The 24619-nt window shown below is 36.0% G+C and overlaps 1 protein-coding gene across 1 annotated transcript in view; it reads left to right on the top strand.

Annotated features, from left to right (window-relative positions):
• Positions 1 to 24619, top strand: part of RAB3C (RAB3C, member RAS oncogene family) — a 134434-nt gene that overhangs the window by 38791 nt on the left and 71024 nt on the right. The window lies entirely within an intron of this gene.

Below are 24619 nucleotides of genomic sequence, written 5' to 3'. Positions count from 1 at the left end.
GGGGGTGGTATCTTATTTGTTTGATTTTTGTTTGTTTGTTTTGGGGTTTTTTTTTGTTTTACTTTGTTTTGGTTTTGTTGAGGTTTTGGGGTTTTGGGACTTTTGGGGAGTCTTTTGTAGGCTTGTTTCTGTTTCACCTTGTTTTTTTTGGGTTTTGTTTTGTGTTTTTGTTGGTTTTGTTTTGTTTTTTCCAGTTCTGCTTTCCTTAAATGGTTATTTTGTAATCAAGACTTGACTGAAGATACAAACATAGCTAAGAGAACAGCATCATAGTTCATATATAAGTAAACTTTCCCTACACATATTCCTATGGTTCTGCATTTTTTCATAGCAATGACATTTCTTTCCCCCAAAAAAGTAGTTCAAGGGCATTTGTGGAAGAAGCAGTAAAAGGAGAACAGGAGCAATTGCATGCCAACCAGATTAAATGTAACTTGTTTATAAGTAACTCTTTTCACTATTGTTCCAGATCTGCTCATCAGTAATTAAAAACTGAGGAAATTCCTAATCTTTTAATTAATATATGAATATATTACAGAATTGAATACTAACTCTGCATGTGCAGATGGCCATCCCCATTGTGAACTGTTATGCTTTAGTTTAAATGGAAAAATAGAGAATAACTCTACTAGAATATTAATGTCTCTGTGGACAGTGAGATTACAATAGTTGTCTTTCTGGCATAAAGGAAGGTAAAACTAATTATTCATGTCCTGTGAGTGGCTGAGATTAACAGGAAGCAGCAGATCCTGAAAATTCTTTGGATACCCAAGACTGAAAGTCTCAAAGATCATTTGATGGTTTTGTTTGCCTTACTTTGCAAACCCACAAAGTGAACAAGTTTGGATTTCCTAACTTGGTGTAGAGCGCAACAGTCTCATACTGGTGGGTTTGACACAGAAGTGCCAAGACCTCCTTCCTGGGCAGCAGGGAGAAGGAAGGGCTTTCTCTCACAGTCATGACTTCCTGCTGGAGGCAGTAGGAGGAGGATCATGTATCAGCTGGGTTATAGCTAGAAGATTAAGAAGGAAAATATTTCAGGTGAAATAACTCACTACTCTATCAAGACAGCAAATCTGATTCAAACCACAGAGTAACTACTGAGATTTAATAAATCATAGGTCCCTATTGACATATTTGTATCAGAATTTCCATACTCTGTTTTGTCTGTCATGTTCCCTTGAATCCTAGGCAGAAAATACTACAGAACCCTTCAGTAGATACTTTCATTCTGTTTCTGTGTTAAATTTAGGTTTCTCTTTTGAGCATATAAAGGGGATATGACTTAGATAAGATCTTAAAAGCCTGCATTTTAGAAATACAGTATTTATTAGATTTCTTCACTTCTTACAGTCCCACAGGACAGGAAGAATGAGAATCTAGATTTATAAAACACTTTTAATCTCTATACTTCTATAATCTCAGAATTTTAATGTTGCAACTTCTAAATGGTACATGAAACAAGAAGATCATAACTAAGGAGTGTAACTCTCACAATTAACTGTATTTTATAGTTGATGATTTAAGGCAAGTAACAGACTTTTTTAGCTGGGATTAATCACATGAGAGTTGTGACAGTTTTTCCTTGCTTTTCTTCATAATGAATTCTACTAACTTAGCTGGTTAACATATGGACTGAAGTGTTGCTTCTCTAGGCTACTACCTGACTGCCATAACTTTACCTACTGTGAACCTATAATGTACAATACTACTTGGGCATTTTCTGTCTACCAATTTTGCAATAACATCATGACATATGCAATTCTTGCTTCATAGAGTTTATCATCAAGGCATATGCTAACTTTAAAGTTAGTGGAAACTTTGCCTTTATTTCTGTGGACCAGACTTCTCTGCAGACTTTGTGCTGCCAGCTGTCCCAATGAACCAGTAGCTTCTTTGCCCTTAATCTTTTGCATCTGATGGCCCAGAGGTCTTTTTGAATGACTAATTAATATGGGGCATTCTTTTTCCATAAGAAAGCCAGTGTATGGACCTTAAGAGGAAGCAGCATCATTCCTTGAAGTAAATGTAATAGTAGGATATGATGTTCTCTATAAAGAGAACATCCTTGTTCTATTACAGTAATAAAAATAAGCTCTCAGAAGAATAATTTTACAACACTTTGTGGAGCTGTGTGCCATTTAAAGACTGCCCATCAGGCTTTAACTCAGCTGTCATGTTGCTGTTGGATACAAACTAAGTCACACAGACACAGCTCAAAGTATGATGAAGGAAAGAGAAACTTTATTTCTTCTCTCACAATTTATAGATTTCTGACCACGGCCAGGGATTGGATGGTCAGGATAACACTTTCTCACTGCACTGGCCGTGAGAGACATCCATCATAAGATGTGTATCAGAAAGAATGTATACTTCTCTATGTTTACAGTTACTGTCCTAGGAAAGTCTTTAGAAACTATGTCAACAAGCTCAAAAAGCTAAGTTTTCAGGGCGACACTGTCAGCCTTTCAGATAGCTTCAGTTGGCATCCTAAGCAGCTGACAGTCTAGACAAGCGTGTACCCCTGACTTTGTTTCCCTGCTAATGTATAAGGGAATCTCAGTGGTTCTCTACTGTTATTCTGTCAGTTGATAGTCTTTTCAGATTTTATTTTATTGTTCCCATCTTTGGCTCTGTCCTGACATGTATATTGGCTTCTGCAGCATATTCTCTGGGTGACTGCATAGCCTTTCTTCTGCCATGTCTGCTTCAATCTGGGGAACCTGTGTTATTCTGTGGCTGGCATTCCTCTTGTTTTACCTGTCTTCAAACTCTGTCTTGCCTTAGAGCATGTGTTTACTTCTGCTTGTGCACCTAGCCAGACCTTTCATAACTCTTTTGCTTGACCTTCTAGGTTTTCTTTCTGATCTGGCCACACTTTTACTCTTGCTTCTTCTTCCTACAACCTCTGCTCAAGTTGGAGGAAAATGACACTCAAAGTTTCCCATCCCCAAGTGCCAGCTTAATTTGTGTTTTTAGCTAGCCTCCAAGTCCAAATTCAAACAGTAACTGAGGATGAAAATCAGAGGATGTCAGTGTTTAAGAGGTAAAACAAGAAGTATATCAAATTTGTGTGGAGGAGTGTTTACATTGGTATATCTATGAATTGACTACCTATTCATGAGACCTTCAGGCCTTTGTATTCTCATAGCAGCAAGGCCATAAGTGTTCTTAATATTTCTTCTACAGCTCTGTTTTTCAGGCCCAGCAGGACCTGTGCAAGACAGTCTTTTAATATGGATGAGCTCTTAAGCATTATCAGTACACTTCAGATCTTATTTTAGACCAACTTCAAATGGAACATATAATTCTTCTGCATAGGGGAAATACTTCAGGCACTGTGGATTTCTGAGAATACAATGTATTCTGTGCACAGCAATGAGTATTGACCACACCACTGCATATAGAAAGCACTGATCTTGTATAAACTTTCATAATATCAAATATTGTTAAATTGATAAATATTTGAGATCCCATTGCATGCAACAGCTTTATATCATATTTACCCAAGTTACTCTCATCTTAAATCAATAATGTCTGCTATTCTGCAAGTTAGGTATAATCATGATGTCAAATTACTTTCTATAAAGGTACATTCTAGGTAATTGAGTGAAAATTTGCCTAGGTGCCTGTTCTGAGTCTGGATCAATTTTATACTTCTATGTGTTCTCTTATAGTTGTAGAAGCATAAATGTCATTAGCAAATAACTCAGAAGTTCCTAAAACGTAGCGGAAAAAGACAAAAATTTCTATCAGAATCCAGTTCCTCTGATAACTTCATGTATTTTCCACAAGTCTTGATTAAACATACTTCATTTAAACATCAAACTATAATATGCCAAAAGACTACCTTTTCGGTATTTAAGTTTATTAAGGAAAGCAGTGGAAATGTATTAATTTGTCACTATCCTTGAGACACAGACAGGTGCAGAGCAGATGAATATTTTCCATACTGAGGTATAATGGAAATTGTTTATCACCTTCAGGGGTTTTGTCTAAAACGAAAACAACAACCCCCTCCATAAACAAGCAAACAAACAAAAAATGCCAAAACCCTCAAAGCAAAAAAAAAATAAAAAAGTTTAACATGCATATTGTTATCTTAATATTCCTTAGATAACGATTTCATTCATAAAATGAAATATAGAACTTCTGATATTTCAGTTAAATTACCCTAATATTAAAGCTGAGAATTGTGTTGATGTGTTTTTTCATGAAATTGAAGCATGACAATTTCATGAATTTTTCAGATTTTTACCTATGAGCTTTTGAGGAAGTGATGAATTGGAATAAATCACCCATATTTAAAGGAGACTGTCTAAATAATTTCCTCCTCCTTAGCAGGAAGCTCTGTGTAGATACCTTGAAGCATGAAGAAATTGGTTCTTGTCTCTGCTCACCCTGACCTCATTTTTGTATTAGTTCAGGATACAGATATATTAATTTCTTCCTGGAAAGGTGCCTTCTGTTTTTCTTGTCAGATGAATTTCTCAGGATAGATAATGTGAGAATATGGCTACAAATAGTAGTAATTTCTCTGATGTCTGTCCTATCATATATGGCTAGTTTAATGGACATGAAAGGCTCTTTCTTTAAGTGTTTGGTGTTAAGATAATTTCTTTAGTGATTTACACAATAGACACTAAATAAGTGGTACTCGACACTTTTAATTAAATTACTTAAAATTAAATTAAATTTAATTGATTTATTAAAATTTTAATTAAAATATGTAGTTGGACCTTGTAGTTGGACCAATGCAAATGTAAATGCAAATTTTTTATGCATTATCCCCTTTACAAAAATTCATTAGGAAAGTAAAGTTAAAATAAATGTGTGCATTTCTGCTAGAATTCACATTAATTTGATGTGTCCTTTGAGAAATTAAATTATCTGAAAAGAATAAGAGGTGCAAAGGAGTTGGTGTTGCTTCATTTTGTCATCAATATTATTCTGGAGGTACTGTAAGCCTAATTCTACAGCCCTTACAAAATGATCCATCTGTTGCAACAGGCTTGAGGAGAATCTTCCTAGAAATCCATATAAATATAAAACCTTGCAAATATAAATATAAAACTCATGACAAGAAGGAAATTAAATTATAAGATGTCTGCCTGTGCCATGTTTATAAACAAAAATAATTAAAAATTCTCTGAGTGCCTAGGGCCTCCACAAAGAGAAAAATAGTAGACTCTCAACAGAGGTAAGTATTCTTTTTTAACCTGGTCAGTTGCAGCAGACTTGGTCAGTGCTTCTTAGACATATGCTGGCTGTATGGTTTAAATCACAGAATTTTCACTTTTTTCTAAATGGGAAATAAATCTTTTAGTAACTGTTAGAACAAGTATACAGACAAGAAACTTTAGCTCAGGCTAAACTTGCAATGCAGTACTTGGTGTGTTAATGAAGTGGTTTTCCACCACAGGTCAGAAAACAATACAAATCCTACACAAAATAATAAGAAAAAGGACAGAATTAAGAGTTTACCTTTTATACAGGTTTTGGGGCTTTTTTATTCCTAGTGTTAAAAATCAAATAGGTATTTTATGAGCTACTCATATTTCTATAATTTACGAAGAGGTTCAGCTCAGAAGTTAGTATATTTAAAGAATAAATTGAGAATTTCAACACTTATCTGGAACTGGAAGTTCAAATGTCCTATTACAACACAGTAGTTCCAGTAACTCATGTCTTTGTAAACAGTTAAAATCTTGGTCTCCTTTAATTTTTTTTAATTTTTATTTTTTTATTTTTGTAAGCTAGTGGCACTGTCAAATATTCAAGATCTACTCTGTTTGTTTTTTTTTTTTTTTTTCCTGATTAAACTAGGGACTGGCTCCTTCTGCTTTTATTCTAAATTTAAATAGCCATGGCACAGTAGCACATGTGAGCTGTGGGGAAAACATTGCAAATTTCATAAAGAGATTATGAAAGAACTCTATGCAAAACTCAGTGGCAATTCACCAGCATGTAGATAATGGGACGTGCTGTGTATTGTTAATCTGCAGCAGAGAGGTCGATCACCATTTTATTTAGTGTTTGTATTTATATGAATTTATTACACAGGTCATAGCATAGAAACATAGAACCCTCAAAAGGTCATCTAGTCCAATCTTTCATGGAGAGGAGAGCATAGATTTGGTAAAAAAAAGGTATTAAATGGTTAAAAATAAATTGAAGGATTGGACATGCAAAATAATTTTATTATATTTATTATATTTCATTTTTTCCTTGATTCCCAGAATTCTCTGTGGGCTATATAAAATAGTACCAGTATTGGCAACAGATTTTTTAAAAAGCAGATGTAAGCAAAGTCTAGCTCAGAAATCTATTATTCTAACTCAAAAAAATGCATTAAAACATTGCTAGATTTAAGTGGCTTCTATGTTCTTTATCTATAGGTTGAATAAGCAGCTTACTACTAATCTATGGGAGTCAAATTCAGTGCTCATTGCTGCCAGGAGTCAGTGCCACTGTTCTCTTCATGCAAAAATTCTAACCTGTAGGTTCTGGAGAAAAGTCTTGTGTTTATCTGTGGAAGACATAAGTCTCCTTCAATGTCTGTCTGCATACCTATGGCCATAGACAAGAGAGGACATTCACTGGGTGAAGAGAGTCAAGAGATAAGAAGTCTTTCCTGAAAGGTGGAAACAGTCTTCAGCCATTGGACTGTCCAGGCTTTGATCTCCTTTATGTCCTGCCTGGATCAGAGCTGTGTCTGTGAGGTTACCATATAAAATGGTGACTGACACCACAACCATCACAAAACTGAGGCTTTTGTGAGAAAAGTGGCAGTAGCTGCAGTGTTTTGTGCTTATCTCAATACTGTCAGCACGTGAAAAGCTGTTGTTATGGGAAACTCCTTGGGGTTTAATTACCTGCATTCCTGGTTTGTGATTTCCAAATATATTTACAATAACAAGAAGTATGCTTGACCTAGACAGTAGGGGCAAGTTTTACACAGGTATAATTACATCACTAGGAGAAGTATTAAAAATGGTAAAGTGGGCACATATGTTGTTAGCCAGGCAAGAAAGGTCTGGATTTGAATGACATTTGAATTCACTCTCATACATGTCCACACAGCAGAGGTACAACTGAAGAGATATTTGATAGTCCCTGGGTTTTAGGAGAGAGGTCATAATCATGTATCTATGTGATGCAGCTACAAAAAATAAAATAAAAAAAATTAAAAAAAAGGGGTAATAGCAAATACTGAAGTATTAACTAAATTACCACAAAGCACATGAACATGTATTTGAATATCCAACTACCTATTAGCTATATCCACAGCTCTTAATGAATGTGGAGAATTTGTTCAAATAAAACCACCTTTTTTGTGTTCAGCTACGCATTGTGTACGTATACATTACGTATGTTAATGTAATTTATAGATTGCCTTCTGGCAGCATTCAGCAGGGGCTGGAGAGAGCATACAACTCACAATTAGATCACTTTCAGAGCACCACTTCATATGACTCATATTGTACACATTTTCACAGAAAATGTGAATCATAATTATAGTATTGCTCTTTGTTTGCAGTAGTTGCCGTACTGTGTTTCCTGTTTTCCAGGGGTGTGCCCAGCTCTGGCTATAAGCAGTTCAGTGTGATGCTGTCAGAGGTGGTAACAGGACACTTCACAGCGGGTGATTATGGGAGGTCAATGACTAACTGCAAGCAGTATAGCAGAAGGGTGTAGCAAAAAAACGCAGGTGGGATAGGGCTAAAGGCAGAGCTAAGGAAGCTGCCTCATGCACAGTACAAGCAGACACAGGAAAAAAGAGATGAGAGCAGAGTAGTATGCACAAGGGAGTGGATGCAGTGCAGTGTCTGGTAAACAGAAGCTGGCTATGCTCTGATGATGTGCAAGGCACAGCTCTTCTCTCAGTGCAGTGATGTGTGGTGAACAGCCAGAGTGAGCACCCAGCTGGCCATACCCAAACTGAAAAATGCTGCATTGTCACATGGGAGCAGTGGCTGCCAGCTGGGTCAATAGGTACTGAAAATGAAGAGGGTAACTTCCAGCAGGCCTGAAGGTCTAAGATACTGCACTGGAGCTGAACCAGAAAGCCTCAGCAGTAAGATGTTTACAGACTCCCCTTCTGCTGATAGGTCTTGAATTCATTCTGCAACGCATCGTCACTACTGCGGCTGGCAATTACTTTCTGAAGATACCAATTTTCATGCTAAATTTTCAATTTTCAGCAACTTGGGTAAATGGTTCTTTTGATTTTCATTGAAACACACGAGAATCCCCCTAAAAATATGCAGCATTTATGATCCCTCTTCCTACTTTAAAAAAAGCTGTTTGAATGGGATAGGTTTTTAATTGGAAAAGATGTCATGATTGATTCTTAAAAATTTTGAAATGTAATATAATATAATCTTAATATAAATTTTTGGTGAAGTTATAGATTGAATTGATATAGAGTGCATTTTTATATACTAAATGTCAGAGGACAGTATCTATGCTGTTGTGTCCTAATGACACAGATCCAATTTAAAGTTTTTTCTGTGTGGTAGATAAAATACAAAACACAGGGTAATACAAGATACTGATTAGAAAAGTTATCTATATTTACAGAAGTAAACACTTTTAACTGTATCTTTCATAAAATCTAGTCCTTATCCCTATGTCAATTAATTTTTAATAATACTAGAATTTTTTTTGTACTAATGAAATACCCATTATGCATCTCTAAGAATTAATATAAGTAATATAATAGTGTGAGGCATCCTTTTTTTTTTTTTTCCCTGCCATCAGGCATTGTGTCGCGAATTCTTTATGAGGAAAGACATAGAATGACACTATACAGCAGATTTTATTGTTTTAAGGGCAAATGAATGTTATATAAGGTTATAGTCACTTCTGAGAAAGAAAATTGGAAGAAAAGAGAAAAACTGGAACAGTTAAAAGAGGACTTGGATTTAATATTCTATGTCACTCTACATAGATAATTCTTTCAAGATATTCCGTGTTTCAAACATTCCACCTGGATGCAGTTTGCCTCTTTCTTTGTTCTGTGCAGATGAACAGGTTATAAATACACAAAGGAGCTTTAAGAGTCAAAGAGAAGGCAGAGGGGGAAACATAGCATGTTTAAAATGCAGAGTATAGGAGTTGTATTGGGCACTGAGAAAGAAAAAATGCAGCCTAAAGATATTTTTCTAGCTTTAGTCTTCAGCATTCTGTTATACAAATTAAAGAACAAAATACATAACAAACCAACCTCAAAACAATACTGAACTTTGTAAATTAAGTTAGATTAGTTAGTTAATGAGGATTTAATAAGAGACCATGATGGAGTATGAATGATCTTATGTCACCAGTCAGGACCCAGGTTCATTTATTGTCACTAGTACGTCATGACCCTTGTTCATGCTTCCTGCCACACTTCAGTCAGTTCAGACTTCACTCACTAGCCCTGATCATGCTGCCTGGATCCTGGGGTGATGCTCAGCAGAGTAGAGAGATACCTGTTTAGGTGTCATAGATTGAAACATCTTAAACACTGTATTTCTGCCCTGTATGCTTTCTTTGGTAAGATTTAGTCTAAATTATCCTATAAAAAATGGAATTGACATTTTTATGCTTGAATCTGTATATGTTTTTTTTTTTAAAGGAGGGTTTATATATAATGTATAGTTATATATAATAGATTTGTTACTAAACACTTCTGTGGTACACGTTATTGAAATGGATTTCATGGGTTGTTTTCAGCAGTGTTTCCAAAGACTTGTTAATTCACAAGATGTTCTGATAAAATACAGGGTGACTCTGATGTTCCAGTTTTATTTTTGATAAGCATACGGCAAGTCCAATAAAAGATCTGAGGGCAGAGAGTAATTTTTGTGGTTGGTAATTTTGCTCCAAGTTCAGTTAAATTGTTCTGTGAGATGAAGATCCTTCTTGCATGTATGAAGTGACTAAATTGTATTTTGTTTGAATTTGTGATTTGAAAGTATTAATTAGTATTAATTAGTTATTGATTGAATCTGCTATATCTTCTGTATATTACATAATAAAGTACATGTACTTTATTCTGAAACATCCATGCTGGAACCACCTGAACCTGTCCAATCTTCTTGAACATCTAATGATGAATTACAGAGCTGTCCTCATTCACAGTTTTGAAGGCTTAGCACTTAAAGTACTCAGGAGCTCCTGTACATTAGAGAATTTTAGTTACGTAATTTTGGTGAACATATACTTCCTGCAGCTTCCAGTAACTTTGATGGTACCTGGCATCAAAGAAAATGTGACATGAAACTAAAAGATTGTAGTACATCCATCTTAGACAAAATCATGTGTCTCAAAGATCACATTTGCGTCTCACTGAAGATTAAAAGGGAAAAAAATAATGTGCTCCTTATATTAATTTGTTGCCTCTGCTCATCAGTAAATGTGACTGTGAAATCCAAAGCAGTTAGGTTTAGGAAAACTAATAACTTCTGTTTGAGCTGTGTATGCTGTAGGCTGAACCACAGACCCGTGGGAGCCTGTATGGAGCCCCCTAATAAACAGCCCTGGCAAATTATCTTCAAAGCAGCACTCTGAGTATGCTTACATGTGAAATGAGCACTTTTTTCCCCCATCACAGTATAGTAGAAACTATATATTAGGAAAAGGCCCCTACCCTCCTTTCTGGGATTGTTTCTCACTTTGATCTTTATTCAAGTCTCCCCTTTGGCTGTCAGTCTGCCTTTTCAGTCACAGAAGCATTTTGTCAGCTGATGGATGATAATTCAGTTATGTCTGCACAATGAAATAACATGTCCCACAATTTAATCAAATTTGGGTAGAAAAAAATCTCCAGGTTTTATCTAGGATCAAAGAACACGTGGTTTAATGTCTAATAATGCAATTTCCAGTTATATGCTGGTCAGTGCTATATTCAATGAACATATTACTGGACATTCTACTCAGGTTGCAGCAAAGAAGGCGTTTGCATCAAGGAAAAATACAAGTCCACCCAAAAAAGGTGTCTTTTACAGTGAAATAAGCCTGGACAGATATCATTAAGGAACCTGGATTGTGTTCTCTGCAGTGTACTTAAAAGCTGCTCTATCAGGGGATTCACTGACATGGCTTTTCAAATAATTTAGTCTAATCTGTATTTGAAAAAGATTCATTTAATTTGCTATCATTTACATTTAACTTTATATTTGATTTTCATTGGTAAATAATATATGAATCCAAAATAATTCCAGTATTTTAGTATGCTTGCAGATCTGATTCACGCTCCTGAATTTAGCTCTCCTGTTAGGTAATTCCTCTCTTTGTTTATAATTAATGAAATGCAAATGTATAAAGGAACAATTATGGTGAAGTATATTTCCTTCTCCTCATGCTTTGAGGAGGTCAGTAAGAATTCTGTGACTGTAGGCACAAATTTGCAATATGAAAAGATTTCTTTCTTCTTCCCCAATATAAAGGCATAATACATAGGGCAACTTTACAAAAAAAAACCCACATCTCTTTATATCACAATAGGAGTAGTGAAATATGTATGATTTGTATTACACACATTTGGTCATATTATACACATATATACTTAAAAATTGCTGTTTGTACACAACAACACTCACCTTTGGGCCTATATTGTTAAGAAATTAGGAAACCCTACTACTGCTTCTACTACTACTACTGCTATTCTAAAATCACTTATTATGTGAGAGCTATAAGAGTTATTCTTGGGAAGAATGGGATAGAGCTGTAGTAGAATATGGTGGCTTTCAGAAAGGTGTCCCTAAATTTTGCTGATTTTTTAAATTACATAATAAATATCACAATGTGTAAATTAAAGCAGAATTCTTGTGATCAGACATCCACTACTGCAGTGTAGTCAGTGGTGCACTGCAGGCAGCAAAGCCCTTTGATAGTTATATACTCTCAGTTTGCTTTTAGTATGTTCTTTGGCTGTATATAAGCCCAATGCCTGGTTTTGAAGTAGCTAGTGCTTTAATGTAGCTCTGATTATAATTATACTTGCTACAGATTTCACAGCTGGTCATTTTTCTGCTTCCATTAGACAGTAATTTCCTATTCCTTTATGTTGCATTAAGACAGAATAATTCTGATTTCTGAAAGAACACCTGTCATTCAAAAATCACAGCTGAAGAATAACACTAATTATAATTCATCATATATGATCTAAATCCTACCTCTAGAGGTTATTTTTACCAGCACATCTTATTTTATTGAAATATTTGCATTCCAGACTTCAAATATACTATCATAATCATTCTGCCTGATAATAAATATAAGAATTATAGAATATTTAGGAAGGAACTGTGCATTTCACTCAGGTCTTCTACCCTGACAAGTATAAATCTCCTCACTGTTTTGATTTAGTATTTGATTTGAACTCTTGTGGTGACATTGCAGTTTCAGTATGAATAGGACTCTACCCCTTTACTTATATCAGCATAAATGGTTTTGGATTTTTCTAAAAGCTTAATTCATTCTGTACTAAGGATCCGGTTTTTCTGTCTTTAAATATACATTCTGTTACCAAAAATGAAATTAAGAATGGATATGATGTAACTATGTATCTACAAAATAAGGAGACTTTTTTCTCTAATTGTGTTCTGCTTGAAAATTTCATGTTAATTGATTCCATAATTAACTGTTTCACTTGCTTAAAAAATAAGGCAAAGGAAGATAAAATTAGCACTGTGAAATTAAAACCACTGTGAGTTCCTCAGAAAACTGAGAAATCTACCTGCTTGGATTCTAAAATTGTAATTTGTAATTGATCTCTAATTTTTGGGTGAAACATTAGAAGTGAGTCATCAAAATAATTGCATAAATTCTCAGGTGTAAAGTGACACAGCATCTCAGGCCTTTGTGGATGTTGCGCTTCATAAGCCTGTAAATATAAGCCCAAAACCAGACTGGGATAGCCATGTTTTCTATATGCAACATGGAAATGTTTTTATGATTCTGCTGCTCCCTGTCTACAGTATATGCCCTATTTATGGAGGGAGTTATTATAAGGTTTTGGCTAGTAATTCCTTGATGCACTTTGATCCAATTACCTGCTGTAATGAAATTTTTCACATACACATAAACTTTAGCAAAAGTTGATTTGAGTAGTCTAGCATTTCCCAGTGAAATAAGCTTGCGTAAAAAATTCCAAGTGCTATTGTTATTTCTTCACTTAATTTAGCAGTAACATAATGAACTTTTTATATGATCTTTTTCTTTCCATAGGGTCTTGTTATTTACCGCCTGAGTCACAGCAAACTATTATTCATTATTCATATATAAAAGGTAAAAAGGTTCATCACTTATAAAGAATTAGCAGCTTTGCATTTTTTTCTGAAGTTCTAAATGCAAAATATTAATTTTATAAATTTGTATAACCCTCAATTCTGTTTTTATACCTATGTCTAAAAAATTAGATTTTCTTAGAAATCCAAGGAGAAATGTTTGCTCATCTAGTATTTGATTCCAGAATGTGATTACTGTTCTAGTCATTATCCAGCAAAGTACCTGAAACTTGAATTCCTTATAAAAGTTACTTCTCTTCATCAAGATTTCTGCAAATGTCTCTTTATCAAAGTGCATAAGCCTGCCTATGCATTTGTGGCATACTTTTTTGTTTGTGACATACTTTTTTGTTAAGAATCAGTCTATATTCTCTTGCCAGGTTCCATGGACACTTCTAAAACTTCAAAGGCTATTCCTTGAAGTGTAGAGATCTTGCTGCTGTTTTGTTTGCCTGGTGCTTTTTGAAATATAAATATAGGAGGAGAATTTCCTAGTTAATAACCTTTATACCTTTGATACCTGTTCTTTGCTTCACTTACTGCTGTTTATTGAAGAAAATCTTGAATATTTCTTTCTCCTAGAAAAGGAGACTTGAATATTTCTATCTCCTAGAGATGAGGTCCATACCCCCAAACCTGTTGGTGTTTAAGAGTCATTTGGACAATGCTCATAAAATATGCTGTAGATTATAGTCAGCCCTGAAGTGGTCAGACAGTTGGACAGTCTCTTCCAACTGAAATTTTCAAGGGACAGTCCCTTCTGAATGAAATTCCTTTTGCCTTTGCCTTTTTCTTTCCCCTTTCCTTCCATTCCTAGGCTTGGCAGTTATGCTTTCTGGAAAGACTGTGTTTTTTCTCCAGTTTGATTTTAAAATAACAAAGTCATTAGAAAATTGCTAATTATGCTTATGCATATGCTAGGCACACAGCTCTCAAACAGTCTGACCTAAAAGAAAAAGAGAGACCAAGGGCCAAATTAAACAGCAATTTAGATGATATCTGATTTAATTAAGCCACTTTATGCCAGAATTCCCTACAAAGAGAATGCAAATGTAAGGGTACTGTACTTGAAATAATGCAAGATTCATAGATTAATCACACCTGACATATTTAACTTCTTTTTTACAACTCACTCTTTAATAATTTAGGGTTTTAAACCATAACAAAATAACAAACATGATTGGTGGGTGTGCATTAAACACTGTCAGCTGCTGACATGTTTTCATGCTAAATAACTATTTTCTTGTTAGAATAACCTGTGCGGTCTTCAATTACATGTCTTTCATAAAATACCAGGACAACAGAGAAGTGTTCTAAGCATGACCCTTTGATATGCAGCCATAGTTCAGACGTATTTATTGACAAGCAAGAGAACACGTCCTTTTGTTTTGGATGTAAATAACATACTTTTGGACAAAACCCCACTCTCACATAGTGTAGTAGATTAAATTGTTGGTTCTATTTGGCATCTTTAAATTTCCTTTCCTTAGTGAAGATTTTAGGAGTGCTTATAGTGTATCAAAGAATTCCATCTTGCTTTGATGAGACTTTTTTATTGTAACTTCAATCTAGTTTCCCCAAATGAATAGATAATTCTAGCAGCATATTGATAACACAAGTATCTTTTCTTTTAATAGAGAATGTGTCCTCTTAATTCTTCCACAAGGAAACTAACATTAAGGTTATTTTAATTAAGGGTAAGGAAAGGGTGTTTTCCAGCATCTTGCAAGATTTGGTAATTCAAGACTGGCTTTGAAAGAACTAGAACTAAGTCCAAAAGACTTGGAGCCAGATTCTTGGTCTTCCTTGAATCACCTTTGTGTCAATAATTGTCTGAAAGCCACAGTAGAGTCCTGTGCAGTAAAAAAGGGATAAAAAACAAAGGGTAAACAAAAGGAGTTAAAAGTGGAAGAAAGAGATTGGTGGAGACTGTTCTGAAAATACATCTCTCAATAGCTCTGTGTCAGTGGAGGGAACAGTCCTAGGAAATACATGGAAGAACTCTTGGTGGAGAGAGAATGGTGCATTCTGTGCTTTTGATACATCACTGGTGAAGTTCTCCAGAAAATACTAAGTGCTTTTTCAGCTGAGCCTTAGAATATAAAATACCTGCCTAAGGTGTGATGAATGGGGAACTTCCAGGATTATCCTTAGGAATCTTTATGCCTGTCCCAGGAAACACTGGTGCCACAGACATAGAAAGAGCATACAGAAGTTACCTATATATCCTCCTACAAGGAATCTTCCAGACAGCTCTAAAGCAGCATTTTGCTGCCAAGGTAGAAAGAAACTGTTGTAGTGCTGACCACACTGTAGTGCAGTGCTTTTATTCAGCATGTGTTCTAAAGATCTCTCTTTTACCAGCCCTCATATAAGTTCTGGATTGGTGATGATGGATCTGCCATGCCTGAGCCCTTCCAGAAATATTGCATTATAGTTTCTTACTTAAAGTAGGTAAAATGTATCTGGTTCTGTGTTGCAAGTTGTCTTCTTTTTTATTAATACATTTTAAATTAAAAAAAAAAAAAAAAGAGAAAAGTACAAGTTCATAGTAATTCCAGTGAGCCTTTAAATATGTTTTTTAAGCTTAATATTCTGACTAGAAGTGCATTCATTTACTCCTGGGGAGATTTGGAAGGTTATTAATATTTAATAGGAATGTTTCTGTAATTTTTTCCAAATTAGAGAAATTTCACTGCAGATTTAAACACAGAGGTTTATCACAAGAAAAAGTAGAGGTGGGGAGAGATTTTCTGGCAAGAGTGCTTGGTTTATAGTTTTAAAATATCTTTTTCACTATGAGGTCATTTTTCTCATTGAGTTAGAGTGTTATAATACTGTGCTTCTAAAAAAGGCCCAGAACAAAATGTGCTAAGCTCACTGTTGTCATGAGGAAAGAGTTATTTTCATAGCTCTCATTAGCCAAGAGGTACTGTTAGCTAATCACTGGACAAAGATTTGCATAATATTGTAATATGATGGCACTATTATGCAAATTTTTTAGTGAAATGAGCCACTAAGATAGAGCTGTTATCAAAATGGTTGGTCAAACTTTTTTTTTATCTGTGGATCCCAATTCATCCTGAATAACAAGGGTAAGTTAATTAAATATGAGTAATGAATATTAATAGAGAAAGCTGTTAGAGATGCAGAATAGCACTGAATAACAAGGGGAAGAGAAAGATGAAAGGTTATTATTTTGTGAACAAAAAGTTCTAGAGAGAAGCAGTTAATGAAAAAGATTTATATCATCAAAGTACAGAAACGAGGTGTGTACTCTGGCATTCCACTATCCCTCAACATTGTTCTTTGTTTATATGATAGGATTCAACTTAACTCTAAGTCTGTTAACTTCTAATAGAGATCAGTGTTTCTTTCTGCTTGCTGCTAAATGAACGGCATCTATGCCTCTGCCCGTTTCATTTGTGGATGAAACAGCTCTACTTCTTATTTTCCTAATAGGAATAGGCATAGGTCTCATGGCATTAGGAACGGCCTTTCCAAAATACACTCATCCCACTAGTGATGCCTAGTGTTTAGTGTCCAAATTACCAAGTACACTTCTGGAGCTTAAGGACACTTTCTCTCAAGTCTGAAGGTTGTCTGCAGCTAAGTATGTGATTTCTAAGATTACTGTTCCTTGTAATGTTTTCATAGATATTTATTCCTCTTTTTGTTGAAATGCAGGTTGTTCTGATCCTCTCAAGCTTTTCCAGAATTCAGCATTCTGAAATTATTTTGGTGTTAGTAAAAAATTATTGATAATACATTAATTCTGGTCTATATTAAAAGGATTTTTTGTTGTTTTTCTTTTCCATTATGCACCAGGACACATTTTGGTCCCTAAATATAAAATTTAAAAAGAAGGAAAAAAAAACCCCATTGCTGTTCTTGTATGATCTCAGGACTGGGAGCAGAAGCTTTAAAAAACAAGAAATGACAAAACTAAGGATACCAATTTTTTCAGGTGCTGCTTCCCATATGCTAATTACTGCCTGTAAAACAAAGATACTTGTCACAGATTTTATGGAACTATTGTATATTATATAGAACTAATTTTTTTCAGAATGGGTTTCTCATTGTTTCATTATTTTTCTGAAAAATGTGAGGAAATTTTTACAGTCTGATTTACAAATATTACAAAATATAACACATAGAAAGTTATTATCTCATTTTTTTCTGTAGATGTAGTGACAAGCTGCACTCCAAAATTCATTTGCCATTTAATGTGACTCCCAAAATATACTTGCAATCAATCCTACATGAAGTGAAAATTAGATTTTATAAATTCATTATTTCCACTATGTGGTTTTGGTAGCAGTATATAACCTTGGATGCTGTAACACTTTTCATAAAACATAAAAAAAAAGATCTTGAAAGCAAAATCTGAGCCTTTCCAGAAAGAAATTCTTCTAAAGATTTAACATGAAGTTTAGTTAAAATATGAAGGACTAATTTAATTTGTTTTACTTTTGAGGATAATGCCAACTTCTACTAATTCAACATGTGTCCAAAGACTGGGGAAGAAGGACAAGAGGAACTGATCCTCACATCCAGCAAATTAAGACAGATGACAGTCAAAATGAAGACAGGACCAGGAGAAAGCTATAGCCTGTGGTGGAAAAAGAGGGGGGAATGCACTGAAATGGCAGCAGGGCTCAAAAATTGAGGCCAGAACTGATGGCAACTCTGATCAAGTTCCACTGGACTAGAAACAAGTCAGTGCTACCTGCTTTCCTAAACTTTGTGCATTAGGAAGGCATGATGGCTGAACTGCAGAGAATGGCCATATTATGTGAATCTTAAAAATAAAGAGGAGACAAGAAAGAACAGGAAAGGAGAAGAGCAGATAATTGTAAATTACATTAAATTCAGGGGCAATGAGCAGCTTCATAGATGGAGTGAGAGAAGGTTAATCTGGCAGTAAAATACCTTTCCACTGCCAGCCCAGACCTTTCTAGGAGCCAGTGTCTCAGTGCAGGCTCTACTGTAACTTTGTCCAGCCAGGTCAGCCCCTCCAAGCCCCTTTTTGCTGGCCACATTTGAAATAATGCCTCTTCCCACTGCTCTAACCCCAGATATTTCCAACTAGCCCTGCCATGTTCCTGCATTTCTCCTGTTTGAGGAAGAAATTGGCAGCTGTGATTTTGAGGTGAATTCTATGGACTAGCACATAAGGTTAGAAGGTGTGTATTGGCAAACTCAGTAGCTGGCTTTTCCAAATGCCTACATACGTGTATGTATATTATGTGCATATATATATATATATACACACACACACATATATATATATTTCTACAAACACATGTATGCATTCACAGATATACTCATATACTTATACACTTATAAATATGTATATATATATATATATAAATATAAAAGACAGACTTCCAGGGAAACCAAAGCCATGAGAAATTTGGAAAGAGCTGCTGACAGAGAAGAGGTACATAAGCAAAGACTGAATTGGCAATACACTGTGTTACATCTTTTGTGCATACATTAGCTAAAATAAGTGTTTTGAACTGTGTTTTCTTTTCCTTGTTGTTAGTGCTCATCCGTCTGTGCTTCTATGTGCCTAACACTTTTTTGCTGAAAGTGCTTTTTGTTGAGAAACAGTGCTCCCAGGATAATCAGCTCCTCCTGCTCCAGCAGCCTTTTTCCCTGTCCTCTTTGTCTGTGCCCTGCCCAGTTGCTTCTGATATAAACCCACAGCTGCTCTTCTTGGGTGGTTAACAGCAGGCTTTGGGTTTTCTTCTCATCTTAAGAGGATTTTTACAGAGGTCATCTCTTACCCCTCCTTGAATAACTTCTTTGTTTTTTTGGTTTTTTTTTTTTTTTCTGTTCATTTTATGTTTGTTAGTTCTGAAGGGGGTGAATATTTGGGGTTTGGGGTTTTTTTTGTTGTTTGTCAGTTGGTTGGTAGGGGGTTTATGGTTTGTCATACTTTAATTGTTATCCTTTTTTTTCCTGAGACCTCAGAAATACCTGAGGGGAGATCAGAAAAATTAGAGAAATACAGAGTCTCTTTGATTGAGTATATAAATAACCTCTGCATAGCAACAGCAGGAAAGAAAAAATGAAACTCATTAGGCAGCTGAGGTTCTTGATTGCTTGGCCAGTTTTGTTTACCTTAACAGAAAAATCTGGCCAGCAAAATGAGGATTCACCCAACTCACATTTCTAGTTTTATCTTTCTATTTGCCTTGCCTTCAAATGGTGTGGATGTGAAGCAGAGATATAAACACCATCCAAGAAATCCTCCTCTACTCTTGCCAGGTTTATGGCACATAGAACAAGCTTTATTATGATAGGAGTAAAGCTTGTGGGGAGGAAGTGGATGTCAAAAAGATATTTGTATGTTTGGCATACAGAACAGAAATATAGAGGCACAGAGTCGAGTCACTCAAGCATGCTAAAAAATAAATTTTTGTTTTTCAGGCTGAACTCTCATGACAGGCTCATTAAAAGTTCTTGCTGCCAAATGCTTTTTTGTTTTCACCTTCAGAACTGCCTATATTAATAATGAGCAACCCCACTTGCAAGTTATTTGCATAAAGTACTGTTTCTGTCAGTGGTGCAGTGCTAGGAGAGGATGAGGGAGGGGCACACAGCAGGTGAATTCAAATGTCTGATTTAACCCATTGCAAAAATACCGCTGTAGTCTAAGCTGGTATGGCTTGTTCTTGATTAAGTCTAGCTTAGCAGGATTTGACAGTAGGAGGGGTTTACTTCTGTAGAGTTAGATAACTGTACTTTGCAATTTAGATACTAAGTAGTATCTCTAGGATTACTATCAGAACCTTGGTTTGTATTTTGAGACTTTCCAGCCCACTAAACTCTTAAATTCGTGTGAAACATGTGATTCCTCTTTAGTCAGCTATTTCCTGTCCTCAAGTGTTTCTACTTTCACAGATGGCTGTTACCAGATTGCTATCTTCTCCGAGAGGTAGAACCAGATATTTTGCATTCTATCCATACCGTTACCATTTTTCTTGCCCTGTTTACAGATGTAGGTGCTCTCTTCAAGACCTTTACTTATCATTAGATCACTGAAGAACATTACTCATCCATTTAGCTATTGAATCACTCGCAAAAAACAATTATTTTTTCTAATATGAAATCATACGTATCAGGATCTGGAACATGAAAATATTTGCAGATGACTAATTCCTATTTTCTGTGAAAAAAATAGTTAAGAAAATAAGCCCAACAAAGTATACTAGAGGCATTAAAACACAAAAAAGGAAATCTGTGCAAGTATCAGTCTTCCAAAAATTCAAGACTGTGGTCTACTAGCCAGTGTGCTATGTACAGTGCTCAGAAAATGGACAATTTCTAAAGTACAGTGACCACTAAACCATATAATAATGTCATTTAATAATTAAAATCTGATGTCTACTAAAAAAGATTCACAAAAATAGGATCAGCTAACCAGAAGCTAATGGAATAGCATAGCTGTATTAAAAATTGAATTTATGCAAGCGAACGTAATATTTGTAAATACTTCTTGTAGATGCTGAGATTTTTGTGTGTGGTAGTTTTATATCTCTTTTTGTCTTTTGTGTGTGGTAGTTTTCATAAAGCATTCCCTCACCCTCATTCATTCCCATGTGCATTTCCACTCGTTTAATGAAAAATCATCTGCTCTTACCAGACATTAGCTACTTGAATGAGGAAGTCGCCAGCATGATCTATGTGTCTTGTTTTCTGTTCAGCAAAGATAAAAATGAACTGCCTTGCTTAAAATGCCAGTCAGTAATAGGCCAAAATTTATTATTCTTCAGCCTTATTTTGTTTAGTTTGCTTAGAAATAAACATCAGGCAATACAAATACACATATATTTTAGAATTTAAATCTAAGAAGACAGATTAATTCTGTGGTCTTAACAAGTAGACTAAGATAACATAGCAGCAGACAGTAGCCCTAGCTGAACTGGAAAAGGTTTACTTCCAGTACAAGTATGTAACAGTACCTGAGGATACAATCATAGTGATGTACAACTATAAATATGATAAAATATGGAAATCAGTGATTTTCTGCTTAGTTCTTCCATAGGAATAAAAGCTAATAAACAGAAAGACCATGTACACTGTTGTATTATCCATTTCAAATAAACAAAATGAGTGTAATAAAATATAATATTTAATATTAAAGTAGCTGATTTTACCAGTGTGCTATCTCTCCTGTCAAAAGGTATTTAAGTTCCTTAATGGCCACATGAAAGGACCTATTAGGGCACTTATGAAGATATTCTTGTCTGCATACAAAGAACATGCTTATGAATGTGTGGAACACAGAAGTTTTGACATATTGGTTATTTATATTTGGGTTAATTTCTTACATAATCATAAACAATTTACTGCATAACTTTTGCATTAGGCCTATTAAATTTTTAATTGATTCCTCATAGCAAGTAATTATAAAATAATACCAAGAGGAATGTGATTATCTATATTTGGAACTAATGAAATGGTCATCAGTCTATGTCATGTATACTGAAATATCACTTTAGAAAATCTTTTCTTTATCATCCTATTAGCATAGCATTAGCTATGACTTTAGAATTATGAATAAGAATTTGAGAACACCTCCAAGTACCTGGTTCCTTCCCTGACTGACACAAATCCATTGCTTGGGTCTAGACAAACATTTTCTGTCCCAAAATCTGTGTTTGGATCTTTATCTGCAGTTTCCTGCTCTTTTGTGTAAAATTATTTAAGAACTTTCATTTTGATTTTTGATCCTTTAAACTTATTTTTTATTTTCATTCTTTATTTTTGTAATAGAGAGTTCCTAAGCCTACCCTATGTGGCTTTACACTGCACAGAAAATAGTTGGTGTCTTGGACAGAAAGCATCATTGACTAATGGCTTTATTGCTAGGGCTTTTCACTCTTATCTGCAGGTGGGCTCCAGTGGAAACCCCTCAGAGCAAAATAAGATTGTCTTCAGTAAGAGTGGCCTCCTGCTTGTCATACTATGATACATACTAATCAAGCATGTCTTTGACTAAAAACCAAGGAGATAGACTGATAAAATTTGTTTGAAAATCCTTTCTCTTCTGTACAGGCTGAATGCTTGCTGTGGGCCATATTTTGCTTCTGTCTCTCGGAGATATTTTGTCTAATAATAAATCAAATAAATGAAACCAACAACAAAACCCCCCACAAAACCAAACATGAAACCAACAAACAAAAAAAAAAAAAAAGAAAGTAAGGCTTTTTTTTTTTTTCACCAATGAAAGATGCACAGGCTTAGTGCACATCTTAATATCTTAGTATCTTAATATTGAGGCATACCAGAAAATCTGGGAGCAGTTTTCCAAGTTCCAGACCACAGCTGGCAGAGGCTCAGCCAGTTCAACTGCTTACGCAGTTTCTGCATAAGCAGAAAAAGTTTAGGTCTGTCTGGCCTTTCCCACAAGGACGTAACCTAACTTCATAACTTCTAACTTCATATGAGACCTGCTATAGTTTAACCACTTTAGCTTTCCATCCTAAATCACTGAAACTACATCAAAGCAGCAGCTACTGTAATCCAGGATGAACAGGAATCATATATTCCACCTAATGTTGTTAGTTTCAGTAATGACTTTTGTTCCAGTGTGACTTTATGATGTTTGTATCCCCAGCTGTCTGTTCTGTTTATGCTGGATGTTAAGTTCTGCACCTTCAAGACTGGTTCTGAGAGCAAAGACGGGGAAGAAGAAGCTGCAGTTTGTGTTCTGACACAGCACTCACTGCCCCACATGCTGCTCTGCACTGCTCTGTCTGCAGCATGGACAGACAGAGGGACAGAGCTCTCCTTTGCTTTTTGTTAGTTTTTAGCCAGCTGAGGCAGAGAAGTTTCCCAAACTGTTTTTTTCTTTTTTCCTTAGATCTGTTTAAAACTGCTCTGGACTGAAAACCCAGAAAAGCCCTGGGAGCTCACACCTGTGTCCCACAGGGTCTGGGCTTTGGCACTTTCCAGCCCTGGAGGGACTGACTAGAGACTGAGCAAACAGAGCAGCATGCAGGGCAGTGAGTGCCATTTCTAAAAACAAACTGCAGCTTCTTTCCCCCCCTTCACTCTCAGAAGCAGTCCTATGCAGAACTTAACATCCAGCATAAGCAGAACAGACAATTGGAGATACCGGCATCATAAAGTCACCCCAGGACATTCCATACCTTATCCCCATATTGTCAACTTATTACCAAAACTAATAAATATTCTAACTCTACAAACACATACAGTAAACATATACATATATATACACATATATACATATATACAGACAAGGGCAGTGACATTCAGTGAACAGTGATGTTTACACATAGTTCTCACCCAACAATCTGATCTCCCTGAGGTGCACATCATGTTGTTCCATCCATGTGCACGCTGGTCCCTGAGCAGTCAGCTCCACAGATGGGTTTGTCTGTACTCAAGGTAGAATTGATCTGGACTGTCTTCCCTAGAAAACCCCTGACATGTACCACTGGGACTTTGTCTCCATCTACAGGGGTTCAGACGAGGCAGGGCATGCTCAGTTGGTTGGTTAACTATCCAGGTGGCCTTTGCTAGATGTTGCTCCCAACTTTTGAAAGATCCCCCACCCAATGCTCTCAAGGTAGTTTTAACAGTCCATTGTAGCTCTCCCCTTTTCCAGCAGCGGGTGCATGGTAAGGGATATGGTACACCCACTCAATGCCATGTTCCCTAGCCCAGCTGTTTATAAGGCTGTTCTGGAAATGAGTCCCATTGTCTGACTCAGTCCTCGCAGGGGTACCATGCCTCCAAAGGACCTGCTTTTCAAGTCCCAAGATGGTGTTCTGGGCTGTAGCATGAGACACAGGGTAGGTTTCCAACCATCCTGTGGTGGCTTCTACCATTGTGAGCACGTAGCGCTTGCCTTGGCGGGTTTGGGGCAGTGTGATGTAGTCAATCTGCCAGGCTTCCCCATATCTATATTTGGACCAACGCCCACCGTACCACAGCGGCTTCAACCGCTTGGCGTGCTTGATCGTGGCACACGTCTCACAGTCATGGATGACCTGGGAAATACTGTCCATGGTTAGATCCACCCCTCGGTCTCGTGCCCACTTATAGGTGGCATCTCTACTCTGATGACCTGAGGTGTCATGGGCCCATCGAGCTAGGAACAACTCTCCCTTGTGCTGCCAATCTGTCTTTGACACTTCTATCTTTGCAGCCTGATCCACCTGCTCATTGATTTTCCTCCTCCTAATTCATATCTCACAGCAGGAAATGAGTAAGTGCGCTAGTAATTTTAGCCAGTGCTAAAACCCACTACATTGTTTGGTACATTGGCCAGGAAACACAAATTGACAAACCTAAACCATTACAAC

Source organism: Cyanistes caeruleus, chromosome Z (assembly GCF_971803275.1).
Source record: "Cyanistes caeruleus chromosome Z, bCyaCae1.hap1.1, whole genome shotgun sequence".
In the NCBI taxonomy this organism is placed as follows: Eukaryota; Metazoa; Chordata; class Aves; order Passeriformes; family Paridae; genus Cyanistes; species Cyanistes caeruleus.
The sequence above is the reverse complement of the archived record's forward strand: the minus strand, read 5'-3'. Positions and strand labels throughout refer to the sequence as shown.